Below are 21,276 nucleotides of genomic sequence, written 5' to 3'. Positions count from 1 at the left end.
CAACTTGTACTACCTTTTTGTAAGTACTGCATTTTATATAGTAAAGTATATTTTAGTGGTTAATTCAGAGTGTGATATACATTGAAATAATGAAGGAATATTATATATATATATAATATTCACTCACAATTGGGCATCCAAATGTTTATTAGTAGTAGTATGAAAAACTTACAAGCAAGTATGTGACTTATTTGCCACAATGAAAATCACATGGAATAGTCACAATGCAAGCACACATGTTTTTTTTTCTTTTTTTTTATTTACAATTTTTTTTCTTTTTATTATTATTCTTCTTCTTCTTCTTCTTCTTTAGGCTCTATGGTACATGTGCGCAACGTGCAGGTAAGTTACATATGTATACATGTGCCATGCTGGTGCGCTGCACCCACTAACTAGTCATCTAGCATTAGGTATATCTCCCAATGCTATCCCTCCCCCCTCCCCCCACCCCACAACAGTCCCCGAAGTGTCATGTTCCCCTTCCTGTGTCCATGTGTTCTCATTGTTCAATTTCCACCTATGAGTGAGAATATGCGGTGTTTGGTTTTTTGTTCTTGCGATAGTTTACTGAGAATGATGATTTCCAATTTCATCCATGTCCCTACAAAGGACATGAACTCATCATTTTTTATGGCTGCATAGTATTCCATGGTGTATATGTGCCACATTTTCTTAATCCAGTCTATCATTGTTGGACATTTGGGTTGGTTCCAAGTCTTTGCTATTGTGAATAATGCTGCAATAAACATACGTGTGCATGTGTCTTTATAGCAGCATGATTTATAGTCCTTTGGGTATATACCCAGTAATGGGATGGCTGGGTCAAATGGAATTTCTAGTTCTAGATCCCTGAGGAATCGCCACACTGACTTCCACAAGGGTTGAACTAGTTTACAGTCCCACCAACAGTGTAAAAGTGTTCCTATTTCTCCACATCCTCTCCAGCACCTGTTGTTTCCTGACTTTTTAATGATTGCCATTCTAACTGGTGTGAGATGGTATCTCATTGTGGTTTTGATTTGCATTTCTCTGATGGCCAGTGATGGTGAGCATTTTTTCATGTGTTTTTTGGCTGCATAAATGTCTTCTTTTGAGAAGTGTCTGTTCATGTCCTTCGCCCACTTTTTGATGGGGTTGTTTGTTTTTTCTTGTAAATTTGTTGGAGTTCATTGTAGATTCTGGATGTTAGCCCTTTGTCAGATGAGTAGGTTGCGAAAATTTTCTCCCATTTTGTAGGTAGCCTGTTCACTCTGATGGTAGTTTCCTTTGCTGTGCAGAAGCTCTTTAGTTTAATTAGATCCCATTTGTCAATTTTGGCTTTTGTTGCCATTGCTTTTGGTGTTTTAGACATGAAGTCCTTGCCCATGCCTATGTCCTGAATGGTAATGCCTAGGTTTTCTTCTAGGGTTTTTATGGTTTTCGGTCTAACATTTAAGTCTTTAATCCATCTTGAATTGATTTTTGTATAAGGTGTAAGGAAGGGACCCAGTTTCAGCTTTCTACATATGGCTAGCCAGTTTTCCCAGCACCATTTATTAAATAGGGAATCCTTTCCCCATTGCTTGTTTTTGTCAGGTTTGTCAAAGATCAGATAGTTGTAGATATGTGGCATTATTTCTGACGGCTCTGTTCTGTTCCATTGATCTATATCTCTGTTTTGGTACCAGTACCATGCTGTTTTGGTTACTGTAGCCTTGTAGTATAGTTTGAAGTCAGGTAGTGTGATGCCTCCAGCTTTGTTCTTTTGGCTTAGGATTGACTTGGCGATGCGGGCTCTTTTTTGGTTCCATATGAACTTTAAAGTAGTTTTTTCCAATTCTGTGAAGAAAGTCATTGGTAGCTTGATGGGGATGGCATTGAATCTGTAAACTACCTTGGGAAGGATGGCCATTTTCATGATATTGATTCTTCCTACCCATGAGCATGGAATGTTCTTCCATTTGTTTGTATCCTCTTTTATTTCCTTGAGCAGTGGTTTGTAGTTCTCCTTGAAGAGGTCCTTCACATCCCTTGTAAGTTGGATTCCTAGGTATTTTATTCTCTTTGAAGCAATTGTGAATGGGAGTTCACTCATGATTTAGCTCTCTGTTTGTCTGTTATTGATGTATAAGAATAATTGTGATTTTTGTACATTGATTTTGTATCCTGAGACTTTGCTGAAGTTGCTTATCAGCTTAAGGAGATTTTGGGCTGAGACAATGGGGTTTTCTAGATATACTATCATGTCATCTGCAAACAGGGACAATTTGACTTCCTCTTTTCCTACTTGAATACCCTTGATTTCCTTCTCCTGCCTAATTGCCCTGGCCAGAACTTCCAACACTATGTTGAATAGAAGTGGTGAGAGAGGGCATCCCTGTCTTGTGCCAGTTTTCAAAGGGAATGCTTCCAGTTTTTGCCCATTCAGTATGATATTGGCTGTGGGTTTGTCATAAATAGCTCTTATTATTTTGCGATACGTCCCATCAATACCTAATTTATAGAGAGTTTTTAGCATGAAGGGTCGTTGAATTTTGTCAAAGGCCTTTTCTGCATCTATTGAGATAATCATGTGGTTTTTGTCTTTGGTTCTGTTTATATGCTGGATTACATTTATTGATTTGCATATATTGAACCAGCCTTGCATCCCAGGGATGAAGCCCACTTGATCATGGTGGATAAGCTTTTTGATGTGCTGATGGATTCTGTTTGCCAGTATTTTATTGAGGATTTTTGCATCAATGTTCATCAAGGATATTGGTCTAAAATTCTCTTTTTTGGTTGTGTCTCTGCCAGGCTTTGGTATCAGGATGATGCTGGCCTCATAAAATGAGTTAGGGAGGATTCCCTCTTTTTCTATTGATTGAAATAGTTTCAGAAGGAATGGTACCAGCTCCTCCTTGTACCTCTGGTAGAATTCGGCTGTGAACCCATCTGGTCCTGGACTTTTTTTGGTTGGTAAGCTATTGATTATTGCCACAATTTCAGCTCCTGTTATTGGTCTATTCAGAGATTCAACTTCTTCCTGGTTTAGTCTTGGGAGGGTGTATGTGTTGAGGAATTTATCCATTTCTTCTAGATTTTCTAGTTTATTTGCGTAGAGGTGTTTGTAGTATTCTCTGATGGTAGTTTGTATTTCTGTGGGATCGGTGGTGATATCCCCTTTATCATTTCTTATTGCATCTATTTGATTCTTCCCTCTTTTTTTCTTTATTAATCTTGCTAGCGGTCTATCAATTTTGTTGATCCTTTCAAAAAACCAGCTCCTGGATTCATTTATTTTTTGAAGGGTTTTTTGTGTCTCTATTTCCTTCAGTTCTGCTCTGATTTTAGTTATTTCTTGCCTTCTGCTAGCTTTCGAATGTGTTTGCTCTTGCTTTTCTAGTTCTTTTAATTGTGATGTTAGGGTGTCAATTTTGGATCTTTCCTGCTTTCTCTTGTGGGCATTTAGTGCTATAAATTTCCCTCTACACACTGCTTTAAATGCATCCCAGAGATTCTGGTATGTTGTGTCTTGGTTCTCATTGGTTTCAAAGAACATCTTTATTTCTGCCTTCATTTCGTTATGTACCCAGTAGTCATTCAGGAGCAGGTTGTTCAGTTTCCATGTAGATGAGCGGTTTTGAGTGAGATTCTTAATCCTGAGTTCTGATTCTTAATACTGAGATTCTTAATCCACAGTTGATTGCACTGTGATCTGAGAGATAGTTTGTTATAATTTCTCTTCTTTTACATTTATTGAGGAGAGCTTTACTTCCAAGGATATGGTCAATTTTGGAATAGGTGTGGTGTGGTGCTGAAAAAAATGTATATTCTGTTGATTTGGGGTGGAGAGTTCTGTAGATGTCTATTAGGTCCGCTTGGTGCAGAGCTGAGTTCAATTCCTGGGTATCCTTGTTAACTTTCTGTCTCATTGATCTGTCTAATGTTGACAGTGGGGTGTTAAAGTCTCCCATTATTAATGTGTGGGAGTCTAAGTCTCTTTGTAGGTCACTCAGGACTTGCTTTATGAATCTGGGTGCTCCTGTATTGGGTGCATATATATTTAGGATAGTTAGCTCTTCTTGTTGAATTGATCCCTTTACCATTATGTAATGGCCTTCTTTGTCTCTTTTGATCTTTGTTGGTTTAAAGTCTGTTTTATCAGAGACTAGGATGGCAACCCCTGCCTTTTTTTGTTTTCCATTTGCTTGGTAGATCTTCCTCCATCCTTTTATTTTGAGCCTATGTGTGTCTCTGCACGTGAGATGGGTTTCCTGAATACAGCACACTGATGGGTCTTGAGTCTTTATCCAATTTGCCAGTCTGTGTCTTTTAATTGGAGCATTTAGTCCATTTACATTTAAAGTTAATATTGTTATGTGTGAATTTGATCCTGTCATTATGATGTTAGCTGGTTATTTTGCTCGTTAGTTGATGCAGTCTCCTCCTAGTCTCGAGGGTCTTTACATTTCGGTATGATTTTGCAGTGGCTGGTACCGGTTGTGCCTTTCCATGTTTAGCGCTTCCTTCAGGAGCTCTTTTAGGGCAGGCCTGGTGGTGACAAAATCTCTCAGCATTTGCTTGTCTGTAAACTATTTTATTTCTCATTCACTTATGAAGCTTAGTTTGGCAGGATATGAAATTCTGGGTTGAAAATTCTTTTCTTTAAGAATGTTGAATATTGGCCCCCACTCTCTTCTGGCTTGTAGGGTTTCTGCTGAGAGATCCGCTGTTAGTCTGATGGGCTTCCCTTTGATGGTAACCCGACCTTTCTCTCTGGCTGCCCTTAACATTTTTTCCTTCATTTCAACTTTGGTGAATCTGACAATTATGTGTCTTGGAGTTGCTCTTCTCGAGGAGTATCTTTGTGGCGTTCTCTGTATTTCCTGAATCTGAATGTTGGCCTGCCTTGCTAGATTGGGGAAGTTCTCCTGGATAATATCCTGCAGAGTGTTTTCCAGCTTGTTTCCATTCTCCCCATCACTTTCAGGTACACCAATCAGACGTAGATTTGGTCTTTTCACATAGTCCCACATTTCTTGGAGGCTTTGCTCGTTCCTTTTTATTCTTTTTTCTCTAAACTTCCCTTCTCACTTCATTTCATTCATTTCATCTTCCAGGGCTGATACCCTTTCTTCCATTTGATCACATCGGCTCCTGAGGCTTCTGCATTCTTCATGTAGTTCTCGAGCCTTGGTTTTCAGCTCCATCAGCTCCTTTAAGCACTTCTCTGTATTGGTTATTCTAGTTATACAATCTTCTAAATTTTTTTCAAAGTTTTCAACTTCTTTGCCTTTGGTTTGAATATCCTCCCATAGCTCGGGGTAATTTGATCGTCTGAAGCCTTCTTCTCTCAGCTCGTCAAAGTCATTCTCCGTCCAGCTTTGTTCCGTTGCTGGTGAGGAACTGCGTTCCTTTGGAGGAGGAGAGGTACTCTGCTTTTTAGAGTTTCCAGTTTTTCTGCTCTGTTTTTTCCCCATCTTTGTGGTTTTATCTACTTTTGGTCTTTGATGATGGTGATGTACAGATGGGTTTTTGGTGTGGGTGTCCTTTCTGTTAGTTTTCCTTCTAACAGACAGGACCCTCAGCTGCAGGTCTGTTGGAGTACCTGGCTGACCGTGTGAGGTGTCAGCCTGCCCCTGCTGGGGGGTGCCTCCCAGTTAGGCTGCTCGGGGGTCAGGGGTCAGGGACCCACTTGAGGAGGCAGTCAGCCCGTTCTCAGATCTCCAGCTGCGTGCTGGGAGAACCACTGCTCTCCTCACAGCTGTCAGACAGGGACATTTAAGTCTGCAGAGGTTACTGCTGTCTTTTTGTTTGTCTGTGCCCTGCCCCCAGAGGTGGAGCCTACAGAGGCAGGCAGGCCTCCTTGAGCTGTGGTGGGCTCCACCCAGTTCAAGCTTCCAGGCTGCTTTGTTTACCTAAGCGAGCCTGGGCAATGGCGGGCGCCCCTCCCCCAGCCTCGCTGCCGACTTGCTGTTTGATCTCAGACTGCTGTGCTAGCAATCAGCGAGACTCCGTGGGCGTAGGACCCTCTGGGCCAGGTGTGGGCTATATTCTCCTGGGGCACCCTTTCCTAAGCCCGTCGGAAAAGCACAGTATTCGGGTGAGAGTGGCCTGATTTTCCAGGTGCCGTTTGTCACCCCTGGAAAGGGGACTCCCTGACCCCTTGCGCTTCCCGAGTGAGGCAATGCCTCACCCCTGCTTCGGCTGGCGCACGGTGCACTCACCCACTGACCTGCGCCCACTCTCTGGCACTCCCTAGTGAGATGAACACGGTACCTCAGATGGAAATGCAGAAATCACCCGTCTTCTGCGTGGCTCACGCTGGGAGCTGTAGACCGGAGCTGTTCCTATTCAGCCATCTTGGCTCCTCCCCAGCCGCACATAATGTTTAACCTAAAAGGCAATACATTACCATTTAATTTATGGGAATAATAACAAGTTTTAGCACTGCAATGGTTCTGTGTAAAATAAGTCACAGCGACTTTGGTTCTCAGCTGTGTCAAAAATTTTTCAACACAAAGAAAATTTTTAAAATTGAGATAACGTTTCTTCGGTGAATATATTCATTTTATTTCTTTTAGAGTTCATGTTATACTGGTGATTCTTTCGTCTGTCTCAAAGATGACAGCCTGCTATACATCTTGTTGACCAAAAGCAATATCAGGTAGAGAAGTTTAAGTCAAACCTTCACTAGTATTTAAAACTTTCTTTCCAGTTACAACAATGTGATCTAATCATACATGTTAGAACTAAAAGAGTTTAGAGAGATTCTAATATTTTTTACTAGCAGAGAAGATACTAGTATCACTGCTTTCTAGTCATACATTTTTCTAGTTACATAACTAGTGAGTGGTTGTAAAAGCACTAGAAACAGATCACAACCAGGTGCATGTCTACTGCTAATACAGTGCATTTTCAATGACAGTGATCAATAATCATGCTTTTAGTAGAATACCTATCTTAATATTCTGAAGTCCCTTTTTCTCCTAAAGAATAAATTAGGGACATGAAAAAAAAATCAGTGCTTCAATTATCTAACATCCTTGAGATATTCCAGAGACTGCTCTAACTATAACAGGTATGTTAAAATCTTATTAATAATTTCTCTGTTCCATAAAAATCAGTTTCTTTAAACACTAAGTTAAAGGGCTAAAGGGTTGCTTTATGAGCTGATAATGCTTACTATTGGACATGATCTCACAAATAATTACTTCCCTTTATATAACACAGAAATGTGTATGGGAATTATATATTTGATAATTTACTATTGATAACTTACTAATAATGTTAGTATTGAATGTTGCTATAAGCAGGCATTCAGTGTGTTTTAAAGGACTTGTGCGATTGAATGGAATCACACTTCAAAAGATAGTGAAAAGGTCCCCCACATCCTGGGTATCTTTTAGCCCTAAAGTTGTCCCACAGGCCACACTTATCCCTGTCCTCACTCCTCACTATGGTTTAAATGTGTTCCCTCCAAAAGTGTTGACACTTAATGGTCAATGTGAGAGTATTAAGAAGGGGGGCCTTTATTTGAGGTGATTAGGCAGTGAGAACTCCTCTCACATGAACAGGATGAAGGCCCTGATACACAGTGTTTGACTCTCTTGTCCTCTGACTTCTGCCACACACAAGGACACAGCGTTCACCCCGCTAAGGAGAAGATGAAAAAGGGGATAGCATGCAGCCACAAGGAACAATCTCAAAAGCAGAGAGCAACCCTCACCAGACAACCACACCTGCAGACACCTTGATCTTGAACTTCTCAGTGTCTAGAACTGTGAAAAATAAAACTGTAGTCTTTGTAAATTACCTGGTCTAAGGTACAATCACGTGTCACTTAACAATGTAGGGATGGCCGGGTGCGGTGGCTCATGCCTGTGATAGCCCAGCACTTTGGGAGGCCAAGGCGGGCAGATCACCTGAGGTCAGGAGTTCAAGACCAGCCTGGCCAACATGGTGAAACTCCATCTCTACTAAAAATACGAAAATACAGTTGGCCAGGCTGTATTACAGGCACATGCCTGTAACCCCAGCTACTCAGGAGGCTGAGGCAGGAGAATCGCTTGAACATGGGAGGCAGAGGTGGCAGTGAGCCAAGATCGCACCACTGCACTCCAGCCTGGGCAACAGAGTGAGACTCTGTCTCAAAAAAAAGACAGTGTGGGGATACATTCTGAGAAATGGGTTGTTAGGTGATTTCCTTGTGTGAACATCACAGAGTGCACTTACACAAACCTAAATGCTGTAACCTACTACACACCTGGGCTAGATGGCAAAGCCTATTCCTCCTGGGCTACAAACCTGGACAGTATCTTACTATACTGAGTGCCGTAGGCAACTGTACCACAATGGTAAGTATTTGTGTATCTAAACACAGAAAAGATACAGTAAAACTGAGGTATGAAAGAGTAAAAAAATAGTACACCTTTACAGGTGTACAGGCACTTACCACGAATGGAGTTTGCAGGCCTGGAAGTTGCTCTGGGTGAGTCAGTGAGTGAGTGGTGAGCAAAGGGCCTAGGACATTACTGCACACTACTGTAGACTTTGTAAACACTGTAGACTTTGTAAACATGCCACACTTAGGCTACACTGAATTTATTTTTATAAAAATAAAGTAATTGCACTACATTATGATGGCTATGACATCGCTAGGTGATAGGAATTTTTCAGCTCCATTATAATCTTATAGGACTACAGTCACATATGCAGTCTATTGTTGACCAAAACATTATGCATCTCATGATTGTATTTAATTACAGCAGAAGAAATGGACTAAGACACTCCTGCCGCAGGGATACCTACTATGTCAGCAGAGCCAGCAGCACCTTTTCTATGTCTGAGAAAGACTCCATTGTGGCCCCCTCACCAGTTCACTAGGTGTCTCCTCCAGGCTCCTACAGACTAAATCCAATGATGGGTGAAGTTCCCACAGACAGACTTAAGAGAGGAAGTACTGGCCAGCAGCAGATAGCCACAACCTCAGAGAGCCGGATGGGCACGAGATGTTTGCCTGCTGAGTGCCAGATCTACTACCGTGGTCCAGGGACCCTCAAGGGTGGGGGCCACACACAAGAGCCCTAATGGCCTACCTGGTGGTTTGGCAGGTAGAAGAGTCCCTAGACAGTGCCCAATGGGCCTCTTCAAGGACAGGCCCAATGCATGTTCAAGATATAGGCTGGCCCTCTAAGAAAAGAGGGAGAGGAAATCCAAAAAAAAAAAAGAGGCCAAAAATTCAAGACTTTGGGGGCACCGATTTGTCTGGCAATAACCAATCTGAAAGTAATACTGGAATGGGGTGCTAGGGATCTGCTGAGGTGCCAGGCATTACTTCTTTTGTTGCTGGACTAGAGAGGAGGTCTAGAATCCCTTCCCCCTTGGCCCTGGAGAAGGAACAAGGATGGCCATGTAAGTAGAGGACATTGGCTACCTACCAGTCAGTAGGTGAGTTTTATATTTTAATATATGGTTAAATACCAGATCTGCCCTGAAACATTGTAAGTGTTCAACAAACATTAGTTACTATGATATATGCTATGATCATAATATGAACTATATGATGATTATTTCTTTTTTGCAGTGTGTTGTTATTTTAAATAGGTAGGCTAAGGAACTACTGTCATCTCCTTTAACAAATGAAGAAATTGAGGCCAATGAGGTTAAATAACTCAAATTCACAGTTAAATACATCTGTGTCTTCTTTTTTTAAGACTAGGTGTCACTCTGTCACCCAAGGTGGAATGAATAGTGCCATTGTAGCTCACTACAGCCTTGAACTCCTGGGCCCAGGTGATTCTCCCACCTCATCACTCCCCTAACCCCAAGAACCTAGGACTACAAGTGAATATTGACATACCCAGCTAATTTTTAATTTTTTTGTAGAGACAGAGTCTCGCTTTTTCCCAGGCTGATCTTGAACTCCTGGCCTCAAATGATTCTCCCACTGTGGCCTACCAAATTTCATGGATTACAGGTGTGAGCCACCATGCCCAGCCCATGTCTTTTCATGTATGTTTCAATGCACCTTTCCACCTACCCTCATGTAGGTGAAGGATTCAAATGATGGGGAAGTACAGATGTGAAAGGGTGGATAGAGGGATACAGCTGAAAAAATAACAAGCTTGAAATATATGTACATCTAAACCAGATTCAAGAAGTAGAAATCAACTAAAAATAGAGGAATACAATCAGATATGGCAAGGTTCAATGTGCAGGAGAAATTGAGAGAACCTATGGCTTCATGAAAGATATACCAAATTTTCTTAACCTTGTATATCCACAAGTCAAAAAAAATTCAACATTTTGTGAGAAATCCTAGTTTAAAGCCAGTGACATAATGTGATTTCTGTTGTTTCCTTTTACTTTCAAAAGTGTTCTAATTTGGGCAATAAATTATATGCTTACTCTTTATGCTTAAATTGATGATATGTGGTCTCATGGAAGGTGGATCATTTTTTGAAGGCCCTTTGTCATCAGACCTACTGTGGTTCTAAAATACTAACAATTCAGAGAATAAAGTAGTCTGAAGATGGGTGGGAAAGACCACAAGTATAGACAGAGGGCTACTGGAGTTCACAGGAGAGAAAAACTTTTGAGATGGTTGAGAACTGAACCCATACAGCCCTATAAGCAATAAAAGGACACCATTGATATGAATAGTTCAGTCCTTAAGCAGAACATCACCTCACTCTGAGGACAAAGGAGGTCACTGGCACTCTTGTCCTTTTCCTATTTTCTCTCCCTGTGAGAACATCAAAGGATTAGGAGCTGAGAAATTTTGCAAGCGATCTGAGATGATAATAAAAGGGTTGAAAAGAGGCTCTTTGTGATGAAAGAGGAGCCAAGAAGAAGGAGAAAACTTCTTTAGCACAATAAAAAAGAGTTATGTTTTATAAGAAGTAGAATCAATATTATACAATAAAATCAATATACTATTTTCAGATGAACATAAGCTGCGCTCTCTTTGGAATAAAATTAGTTGTTCTTGTACAGAACAATTGTCAATTTAGGGCCACACTGCATCCATTACTCTTTCCCAAAGGCCCTTCATTTTTCTATATAAAGACTGAAGTATTTTTATCATGCAGAAGCTTGATAAAATTCTATATTCAAAGAGCCTTGAGCTACCATTATAAGACTAAAGTGGTCTTAGAGCTCTTTCTACAAGATCCTTTCTCTTGACTGCATCCGTTACTCTTTCCCAAAGGCCCTTCATTTTTCTATATGAAGACTGAAGTATTTTTATCATGCAGAAGCTTGATAAAATTCTATATTCAAAGAGCCTTGAGCTACCATTATAAGACTAAAGTGGTCTTAGAGCTCTTTCTACAAGATCCTTTCTCTTGCTGCCTAGATCGACAGTAGCCACATGATCCAAGTTCAGCCAATTGATCACTGTTTCTTTCCCTAGGTGTGGACCCTATAACCACCCAATGGGTTTATCTTGCCCGTTGCCTAGACAGAGCCGATTTATCAAGACCAGAGAATTGCAACAGAGAAAGGGTAATTCATGCAGAGCTGGACGTGTGGGAGACCGGAGTTTTATTATTACTGAAATCAGTCTTCCCGAGCATTTGGGGATCTGATTTTTTAAGGATAATTTGGTGGGTAGGGGGCCAGTGAGTTGAGAGTTCTGATTGGTCATGTCAGAGATGAAATCACAAGGAGTTGAAGCTGTTGTCTTGCAAAGTCATTTCCTGGGTGGGGGGGTGGCAGGGTGGGGCCAAAAGACCAAATGAGCCAGTTTATCAATTTAGGTGGTACCAACTCATCCTTCGAGTGCAGGGTCTGCAAAATGTCTCAAGTGCTGGTATTAGGGTTTACAATAGTGATGTTATCCCCAGGAGCAATTTGAGGAGGTTTAGAATCTTACAGCCTCCAGCTGCATGACTCCTAAACCATAATTTCTAATCTTGTGGCTATTTGTTAGTCCTGCAAAGGCAGTCTAGTCCCTAGGTAGGAAGGGGGTTTGTTTTGGGAAAGGGCTGTTACCATTACTGTTTCAAAGCTAAACCATAAAGTAAGTTTATCCCAGAGTTAGTTCAGCCTCCACCCAAAAATCAACAAGGACAGCATGAAGGTTAGAAGCAAGATGGAGTCAGTCAGTTAGGTCAGATCTCTTTCACTGTAATAATTGTCTCAGTTATAGTTTTTGCAAAGGCAGTTTCAACCCTCCGAGAGGTGACACAACAATGAGAGAAAATGTTTAGAGATCATTTATTCTGTGAAAGCAGGTGAGACAATCTAGAAGTTTCTTTCAAAAAGGTGACTTAGAGCTGCCCGGTTTCTATCTCTTCCAAGCCTGATTGGTGTCACTTGCTTTAAACCAAAGAAACTTAACATATTCAAGTTGATAAGCTGTGTTTGCCCTAATCAAAGGGAAAAGTTTCTGATGCCATCCTTGGAGGAGGAAATTGAATGGAATTGGTACTATATTCTTCCACCTCATGATACAAGAGCCCTGTGATTTGACAACCAGTAGAAGCATGGTCCAAAGAAAGCCTACCATAACATTCTTTCTAAGCCAAAGATGATAGAGTTTGCAGGGCACAGGGAAAAAAAGATGGCCAGAATCTCCGTCTTTTATGTAGATGAGTATTCCAGGAAATGGGAAGTGGTATTTCTAAAGCAGAGTAGGAAAAGGAGAGAAAATTAGGAGTTGATGTTAGAAAGTGAGGGTACATCTACACAGAGCACTTCCAAAGGCCTGTATCTTGTGGGGGCACATTTTAATATGTACTTACCCTTCAAGTGTTTAAATCACCATGGAAATCTGCCTGTATTTTCAGTTGGGGGTTATGTTCTAATGGTTCTTAGGAAGATCAGTGCCTACCTGCTTCCTGTTGAAATAGGGCTGCTGGGGTCCCAACCCCACCCCACCAATCATAAGGAGAAGAGGCCACAGATCTGCATGTGTGTAATTCACTGGCAGTAAGACCCCAGGGCTCTTTTCTTTGGTGGTTCCCCTATCCCAGCAGTGTAGTATGGGCACCTTCTCTTTTGTGGGACAGAGAGAAAGACCATTGACTCACCCAAGTAAACATTTCTCTCCACTTTGTAATCATTTGTGGTAATTGTTAATTTGACTGTCTCATTTTGGAAACTTCTATTTCTCTTGGTGATTGTGGGATCCCTCAAAGCTAAGAGGGACTGGATTAGGGGTTAGGGTTCACAGCAAGTAGCTGGCAGATTTGAATGGACTCTGTGTCGAGATTTCCCAGGAATAAGGCCAAAAAAAATCTGGAGATTTCCCTCTTGCCAAGAAAGCAGAAACTCAAGCAAGGACTTGAGACAGGTGACTTGGTTAATAATCAACTGTCTCCCAACCACAGCACTTCCCTTGTGGTCCCAAGCACCCAAGCTTGGCACTCGAAGACAAGTGACAGAGTGCAGGATACATCAAATACAGTATTTGCACATTATGGTTAAAAATGAACCCTCTTTTTTCTTTTTTTAAATTCTGTCTCTGTAGAGACTGTCAAAAATTGCCAATGCACATTCTAATGCAAGTTATCACACCAGGATATTGGGAAATGTTTTTAATTAGCAATAATCGCACCCTGGAGGAACCTCAGTAGCTACAATAGTGCCACTGCACAAAGCTTAAACTAACTTATTTTTATTATTCTTCCAGTGCTAATTTATTAAAATACAGATATGGTGTAAATAATTCAATTTCCTGCAATATGTCTTTTCTATTATTGCTTCTGGAACCATTTGATTCCTTCCATTTTCTTCTTATCACAAGCTAGTCTCTATTTATCTTGACCTATTTATTGTTACAAATAATGTTTTCCTAAAACAAATTAGGCCATCAGGCAGGTATTTTAAATGTTTTTTCTTTCCTTGTCATTTAGTAATTCTATTTGGCAGGAAAGATGTTCTATTGAACACTTAGAGAAATGTTCTTCTCTTGGGCTGCAGACTGTTTTATGAGCTTTGATCCGATTTTCTCAGTTGACTCATTCTTGTGCAGAATGCAATTTGGCCAAGCTTAGTATTAGAATATAGCGCGAGTTCTCAAATTTCTCTCTTTGTGGACAAGTCAACCTCTCAGTTCACATGCTGGAGGATATGCTATAAGGTAGAATGCCTACCATATTCTCCCAAAAATACAGAAGGCCTTAGAAAAATTTGGCTTCCTTTTAGGTGTACGACCCCATCTTTTCACTCAGAATAGGAAAAGACTCCATCAAAGTTTCATATGTTGAAAAAAATCTTTCATTGGTTTGTGTGTGTTAGAGACTCATGATTTATCAAGTTATACTTACTCTAAGCCTTGCATTAGAAGTTACTGTGAGAGGATTTGTCACTAATTCTCCTCTTCTGCCTCTCAGAGTTTGCCCAGGTACTACCAACACTGTTCATTTAGAGTAGGTGAAAATCCTTGATATCTAATTAGGAAATGACAAAGAATTCTCAACTCTGTGTGCATATTGGAAACACCTAGGGGTCTTTCAAAAATTATCAACGTCCTACTTCTATCACAAAGATATTGACATCAGTATTTTTTACAATGCTCCTCAAGTGATTCATAAAAAGATACCCAAGACTGAGAACCACTAACCACAGTTAACTTCCTAATTTTAGGTAGTTCAGAATAACACCCTTAATTTCCTCTCAGCTGCCATGGAGAAGAGAGACCTTGTAATAAAGTAGTTCTCAAAACTTGGTCCACAAACCAGCAGCAACAAAATTATTTCAGAACTTGTTAGATGCCAATTCTCAGGTCCCACCCCACTGCATTAGAAACTGTGGAAGTAGGACCCAACAATTGCGTTTTAACAAGTCCTTCAGGTGATTCAGATGCACGCGAAGGTTTAAGAATCACTGCGGTAATACATCAATGCTTTTTCTTACTTTTAAAGTGCCACAGCACAGAATGACAAACAGAACATCAAAGCTGTGCCACTTCAGACCCGGAACTGTAGAATAAGGAAATAGGCCAATGCTATTTCTTAATCCTGTTTCCTGTGTTGTTGTCCATAAAAACTCCTATCTGAACCCCACATCTGCTCAATTCTTAATATAAATTTTTGGTGCTATAGTGAAAAATTTCCCCTTCTTCAGTTATTTTAATGGACAGCATGGTAGAAAGTTAAGCCAAGGGGTTTGGGCCCTAAAACTCAAAGATCCTCTTCCCCAGAGTTCTTTAAGTGATCTCTTTATTTTGCAAAATTGAATAGGAACAAATGACTTGACATGGAACAGTTCTCTTTCTAAAAGTTTGAAACTTAAATTGGCAGCTCAGACATGACTTGGCAGTTAGAAACTCAATAAAATACCATTAGGGCAGGCTGTGACTCAATCACTCCTGTGTTTGAAAAAAAAGAAGAAGAAAAATAAGAAGAAAGCTGACAGAAAGCTTTTCTTTTAAATCCATGCTTGTTTTGTTTCTTTGATTATTTTTCTTCTCATCCTCCTCCAGGTTCCCTCCCTCAAGGGAATTACATAATGGCAGGGAGACCTATCCAGGGCCAGTAGGGTGTTGATGGCTGACAGATGATCTCTTTAATTTCTTTGGTGATCACTCCAAAAAGTAGCTCTAAAAAATAACTTCTTGAAATATTTTTGAATCAATAAGAAGAGTTAGTGGAAAACTATAAAAGAATAATAACCACAATGTACAATTTATAGACTACAGGTTTCCATTTTTTAGAAAAAAAAGACTGGGGACAATTTAAAGTTTCCAGTCTTATGGTGGCTTTTTTTACCCAATAGTTTTATAGTAAGTGTGCAAATTGTCTCCCTTAAAATAATCACAATATACAAAATATCCGAGACAAACATGCAGCTATTAAGAAAAAGTATTTTTAAAAAATTCACACAGCAATAAAGAAGAAAGGTAGGAACTATTTCATTTGATTGTTTTAAAAAATAGACTAAGATAAGATTCCTAAAAGGGAGCCAGTAAAAATCACTCAAGACAAATTCTATCTTACTTAAGATATACTTACCTACATTCTGCATATTTGTTTCTTTTGGCCCTTCTCCAAAAAGAAACCTTTCTGTAATTCCAATTTGCACTATCAAAAGAGTAATCTGATGGATTGATGACAGGCCTCATCTCTTCCGTGTGAGACCACGATGTTGTGGGTACAACAGAACACTGCTGTCCACCCTTAGGTCATGAAGCCATTTCTGGTCATCTTGGGAAGACATCCCTGGGCAAAGAACAGCCTGGGACTGCTTCTTTGAGCAAGGAACACTGCTAGGGAAATTTATGCCAGAAAGGAAAGTCAGGAGGACAAGCAAGTACATTGACATAGCCTGTAGAATTTCTCGCTGACCTCTGGCAGAGCCATGCCTAGAACTCAGGCCATCTTAACCAAGTAATTTTCCAAATTCACACCCCAACATGTAATTTTATTTAACTATAAGTTTAGCTAATGTCACAGAGACAAGAAAACAGCATAAACACAATTGCCTATTTCTTAGTATCAGCATGGCTGAAGATGTGTTTCCTGAGAAGCTGGTATTCTATGAGATGCAAATAGGAATTGCTTGTAAAAAAAAAATAATGCTACCAATGTATAAATATTTAAATACATATAATTCATATTTACAATTATATGTGGATGTATATGTAAATATATAATTTTTAAATGGTTATTTTGTTATATGACAGTCTGCCTCTTCAGGAAGTGGTATGACATGTAACTAAATTTTTGATAATTGTACAGCTCAAGACATTTGATCTGAGTATTGACTCATCAAAAACAGTTACTAAGAATCCTTCATTTTGTCAGGCAGCAATATAATTACCTTTGGTAAATGTTGTGCTTTTTTTGCTCCAATTACAATTGTATTTCCAATAATGGATATCTCTTTGATAACCTCATTGCAAATGTGTATTATAGCTCAGCAGCTCCAATTGGTGTGCCCTTGGTTCATTATAATGTACAACAGTGTCCCCTGGTCGAATATCCTGGAGAAATGTTGCCAAAGGTGATACTTCTAGCTTGGAGGAAGAGGAATAAATGGAGCTAGTTGCACTCAATATAGAGAGGCACCATAACTAATCTGATTAACAATATAAAGAGTGAAACCATTATTAAATGGCTCTTTTGTTATATGACAGTCTTCTTCTTCAGGAAGTGGTATGACATGTGACTAAATTTTTGATAACTTTCAGGCTCAAGACGTTTGAACTGAGTATTGACTCATAAAAACACTAAGAATCCTTCATTTTGTCAGGCAGCAATATAATTACCTTTGGTAAATATTGTGCTTTTTTTGCTCCAATTACAAATATGTATTTCTAATATTGTAGAGATAAAGAATGCTCCATGGCATTCCTGCATTTGCTTCATATCCAAGAAATAGGACTCAGCCATTCTCACAGCTTCATGGCCACTGCTGTTTGTCATCAGGAGAAGGCTGAAACACTCAATGCTACTCCCCAAGAAGTTTACCTGCTACCTGCTTGCATTCTCCCTCTCCACCCACTGTCCCCTGTCTCCACCACTGCTCCACTACTCAGCTAACTCTAGTCTCCTCTTCCTCCTCATTAAGAGGGAAGCATGCTCTTAACTCTCTGGGTTCTCAGAGAATGCTCTTAGTTCTCTGGGTGCAATCACAACAGAGGAGAACGAGTCAGTACTCAACACTACGGCTGCCCTTCCCTTGGAACCATAAGCTGGCTTGGGTAAATAAATGGCTAGGCATAATGGTGCTTTAAGGGAAAACAAAACTGATGAGAAGGGTGATGCAGTCTAAATATAAATATTTTTAAAATAAGAAAACATAAGATCTTAAAAAGAAAGGGAGTACCTCGAGAAACTTGAAAATCGTAAAATTTCTATCAAAGAAGATTAATACTAGAAAGCAAACCAAGTCAGTGTCACTGTGAAATGGGGTAACCCTTGCAAGACCTAAATCTAGGAGCACAGTTTGGAAACATTACATATCACAGGTGGAAAGTCATTTTTTTTTTCTTTTGGGAAAAATCAAAGTTACCTTTAAAATAGATAGGCCTTAATTTTAACAAAACAATTCAAGCAGCCTCCTTAGGTGAACAAATATAAAATAAATATTCACACATTCTTATGGGGGAATAAAGTCACCATTAACTGAAAAGCAGATGAGTTAGAATGAAGACATACTATTTTACTCTTTTAATTGTTCTTCCTCATTGCACTGTATGCTCTGTGTTGGCAAGAGTCATAGCAGTCTATTTTACTCATCATGGTCTTCTCAGCCCACATAGCACAGGGTCCCACATACAGTAGGACCTCACACACTGTGGGATATATACACATATGAATAAAGACTATCAATGCTATGAACATGACTTACAAAGCACTAGGGCAGTGCTTATCATGAGGAATTGTTAGCTTCATATATGTTAAAATATGACACAAATATCATAGCGATATTTAATATTTATTGAAGAGACTAAAGTTTAAATCATTTATCTTTCACTGTTTTCTATTATCTTAAATTCAGAATAATTATTGATACTTTTTTCTGTACAGTAGCACCTATTAAAGGTCATTTCACTTGTAGTTGCCTCACAATAAGCCCTCTTATTTTCTTTTATTAGACTCAGAAAACTGTGTATGTGCTGGTTTCAAAGTCAAGGGGTACTTTCTAATTAGATTTTACATGCATATTTTTTGTCATATCAAGGGTTTAATAAACTAGGGAAGGCAACGACACAAGAAATATACCCCAGTAAAAGTAAATACCTTCTCTTATCATCTTACCATGATTTCTGAAAAGACATCTTTATGATAATCTGGATAACTTTATTTTTTCAATTTGATATCAGATGTTAAAATGAGCCACTTTCTTAAGCAAATTCCTTAGAGCCCTATTATAGTAGGGCTTGGATAGTAGTGAATTGGATCCCAGCATAGTCATTTACTAAGCTGGGGCAAGAGTTTAACCAGTAAGCCTCAGTTTCCTCATTTGTAAAATGCAGGTTTAAAAAACCTACTTTAAAGAGGTATTTTAAGATTAAATGATATGATGCATACAAGGTAGACACACTGTGCTGGCATCTTTAATGTGCTCAATGAAGACTGGGTGTCCTTGACAATAATGGCCACCCTCCCGCCTTTTAGACCTCATGTACAGAGTACCAGATGTGGTTCTGAGCACATGACAAATATACTCATTGAATTCTCATGTTACCTCTTTCAAGTACTATTATTATTCCCAGCTTACATAAGAGGAAGCTGGGGTACAAAATGATTGAGTGACTTGCCAAGATTTACAGGGCTGGTAAATTGCAGAACTGGAATTTGGAGCCAGGCACTCAAGGACTAGAATGCATGCTCTTTATAATTTCACTCTAGCCATTCATGTGGCAGTTTTTAAAACCAGGTCACTCTACCATACACAGAAGTATGCCTGTCCTATTAGATTAAATCAACATGGATGGTAAGCATTCTGAAGAAATTATGGCTGTTACTTGTGCAAGAAAGATTTTTTTAAAAGGCACAATTTTCTGTGATTAGAAAACGCCTCCACAGCTGTCTTTTCACTTGTGAATATCTATTTTTTTAATTATTTTTATTGATACATAGTTGTGCATATTTATAGGGTACAGTGCAATGTTTCAGTGCTTGTGTATGTTGTATGATGATTAAATCAGGGTAGTTATCATATCCATACTTTAAACACTGATCATTTATTTCTTTGTGGTGGTAACATTCAAAATCTCTTCTTGCTATCTTGAAATATATACAACACTGTTATTTGCTATAGTCACCCTACTGTGTAATAAAACACTAGAACTTATTCTTCCTGTCTAACTGTAACTTTGCATCTGTTGACCAACCTCTCTAGGTCCTGTCCTCTCTACCCTTCCCTTCTCAGTCTCTGGTGACCATTCTACTCTCTATTTCTATGAAATCAGCTCTTTTAGATTCCACATATGAGTAAGATCATGTGGAGGTTGTTTTATTGTGCCTGGCTTATTTCACTTAACATAATATCTTTCCAGTTCATCCATGTTGCTGCAAATGACAGGCAGGATCTTATCCTGCTTTATGGCTGAATGGTATTCTATTACCTATGTGTGTGTGTGTGTGTATACACACATACACGTATGTCTATTACATATGCATGTCTAATATGTATGTATGTAATATATATACATATGTGTGTGTACATATACACATAGATTAATATATGTAATAGAATACTATTATTAAATGTTTTATATATATATAACATTTTCTTTTACTTTTTTAAAAAATTTTTTTATTATACTTTATGTTCTAGGGTACATGTGCACAACGTGCAGGTTTGTTACATATGTATACATATGTCATGTTGGTGTGCTGCACCCATTAACTCGTCATTTACATTAGGTGCCTCTCCTAATGCTATCCCTCCCCCCTCCCCCCACCCCACAACAGGCCCCAGTGTGTGATGTTCCCCTTCCTGTGTCCAAGTGTTTTCATTGTTCAATTCCCACCTATGAGTGAGAACATGGGGTGTTTGGTTTTTTGTCCTTGCGATAGTTTGCTAAGAATGATGGTTTCCAGCTTCATCCATGTCCCTACAAAGGACATGAACTCATCCTTTTTTATGGCTGCATAGTATTCCATGGTGTATACAAGCCACATTTTCTTAATCCAGTCTATCATTGTTGGATATTTGGGTTGGTTCCAAGTCTTTGCTATTGTGAATAGTGCCGCAATAAACATACATGTGCATGTGTCTTTACAGCAGGATGATTTATATTCCTTTGGGTATATACCTAGTAGTGGGATGGCTGGGTCAGATGGTATTTCTAGTTCTAGATCCCTGAGGAATCGCCACACTGTCGAACTCCTGACCTCGTGATCTGCCTGCCTCAGCCTCCCAAAGTGCTGGGATTACAGGCGTAAGCCACCAAACCCAGCCTATTTGTATGTCTTTTTAAGGAAATGTTTATTCGGGTCATTTGCCCATTTTTAAATTGGATTATTTGTTTGTATTGGCACTGGGTTGTTTGAGTTCCTTAGATAGTCCTGATATTAACCCTGTGTCAACTGCATAGTTTACAAATACTCTCTCCCATTCTGTAGGTTGTCTCTTCACTCTATTGATTGTTTCCTTTGCTGTGCAGAAGCTTTTCAATGTGATGTATCCCATTTGTCTATTTTTGCTTTTGTTGCCTATGTTTTTGAGCTTCTATTCAACATCTATTTATGTTTTATTCTGTCATGTTCAAAATGCACAGTTTCATGTAATTATATAAATGCAGTGCATTTATAATCTTTCTTAAAACTATATTTGCCATTTGATTGTTTACACAGGATGTTTTCTGAATATCATTCCAATTATTTTCATTTAAGTATCTAGTTCAGCTTG

The 21,276-nt window shown here is 39.3% G+C and overlaps 1 long non-coding RNA gene and 1 other non-coding gene across 2 annotated transcripts in view; both read right to left on the bottom strand.

The window, feature by feature from the left end:
* Positions 1–13,429: 13,429 nt before the first annotated feature.
* On the bottom strand, positions 13,430–13,570 carry LOC129019236 (U4 spliceosomal RNA). The gene has a single exon (XR_008495568.1). It is a non-coding gene; the product is annotated as a U4 spliceosomal RNA (small nuclear RNA).
* A 2,382-nt stretch (positions 13,571–15,952) lies between these two features.
* LOC134738411 (uncharacterized) overlaps positions 15,953–21,276 on the bottom strand; it is a 41,898-nt gene continuing 36,574 nt past the window's right edge. Inside the window, exon 3 of the long non-coding RNA XR_010124120.1 lies at positions 15,953–16,177. This is a non-coding gene — a long non-coding RNA (uncharacterized LOC134738411). The remainder of the gene's footprint in view (positions 16,178–21,276) is intronic.

The sequence above is a fragment of the Pongo pygmaeus genome, chromosome 17 (genome assembly GCF_028885625.2).
Source record: "Pongo pygmaeus isolate AG05252 chromosome 17, NHGRI_mPonPyg2-v2.0_pri, whole genome shotgun sequence".
Classification (NCBI taxonomy): Eukaryota; Metazoa; Chordata; class Mammalia; order Primates; family Hominidae; genus Pongo; species Pongo pygmaeus.
This window is presented reverse-complemented; position numbering and strand designations above follow the sequence as displayed.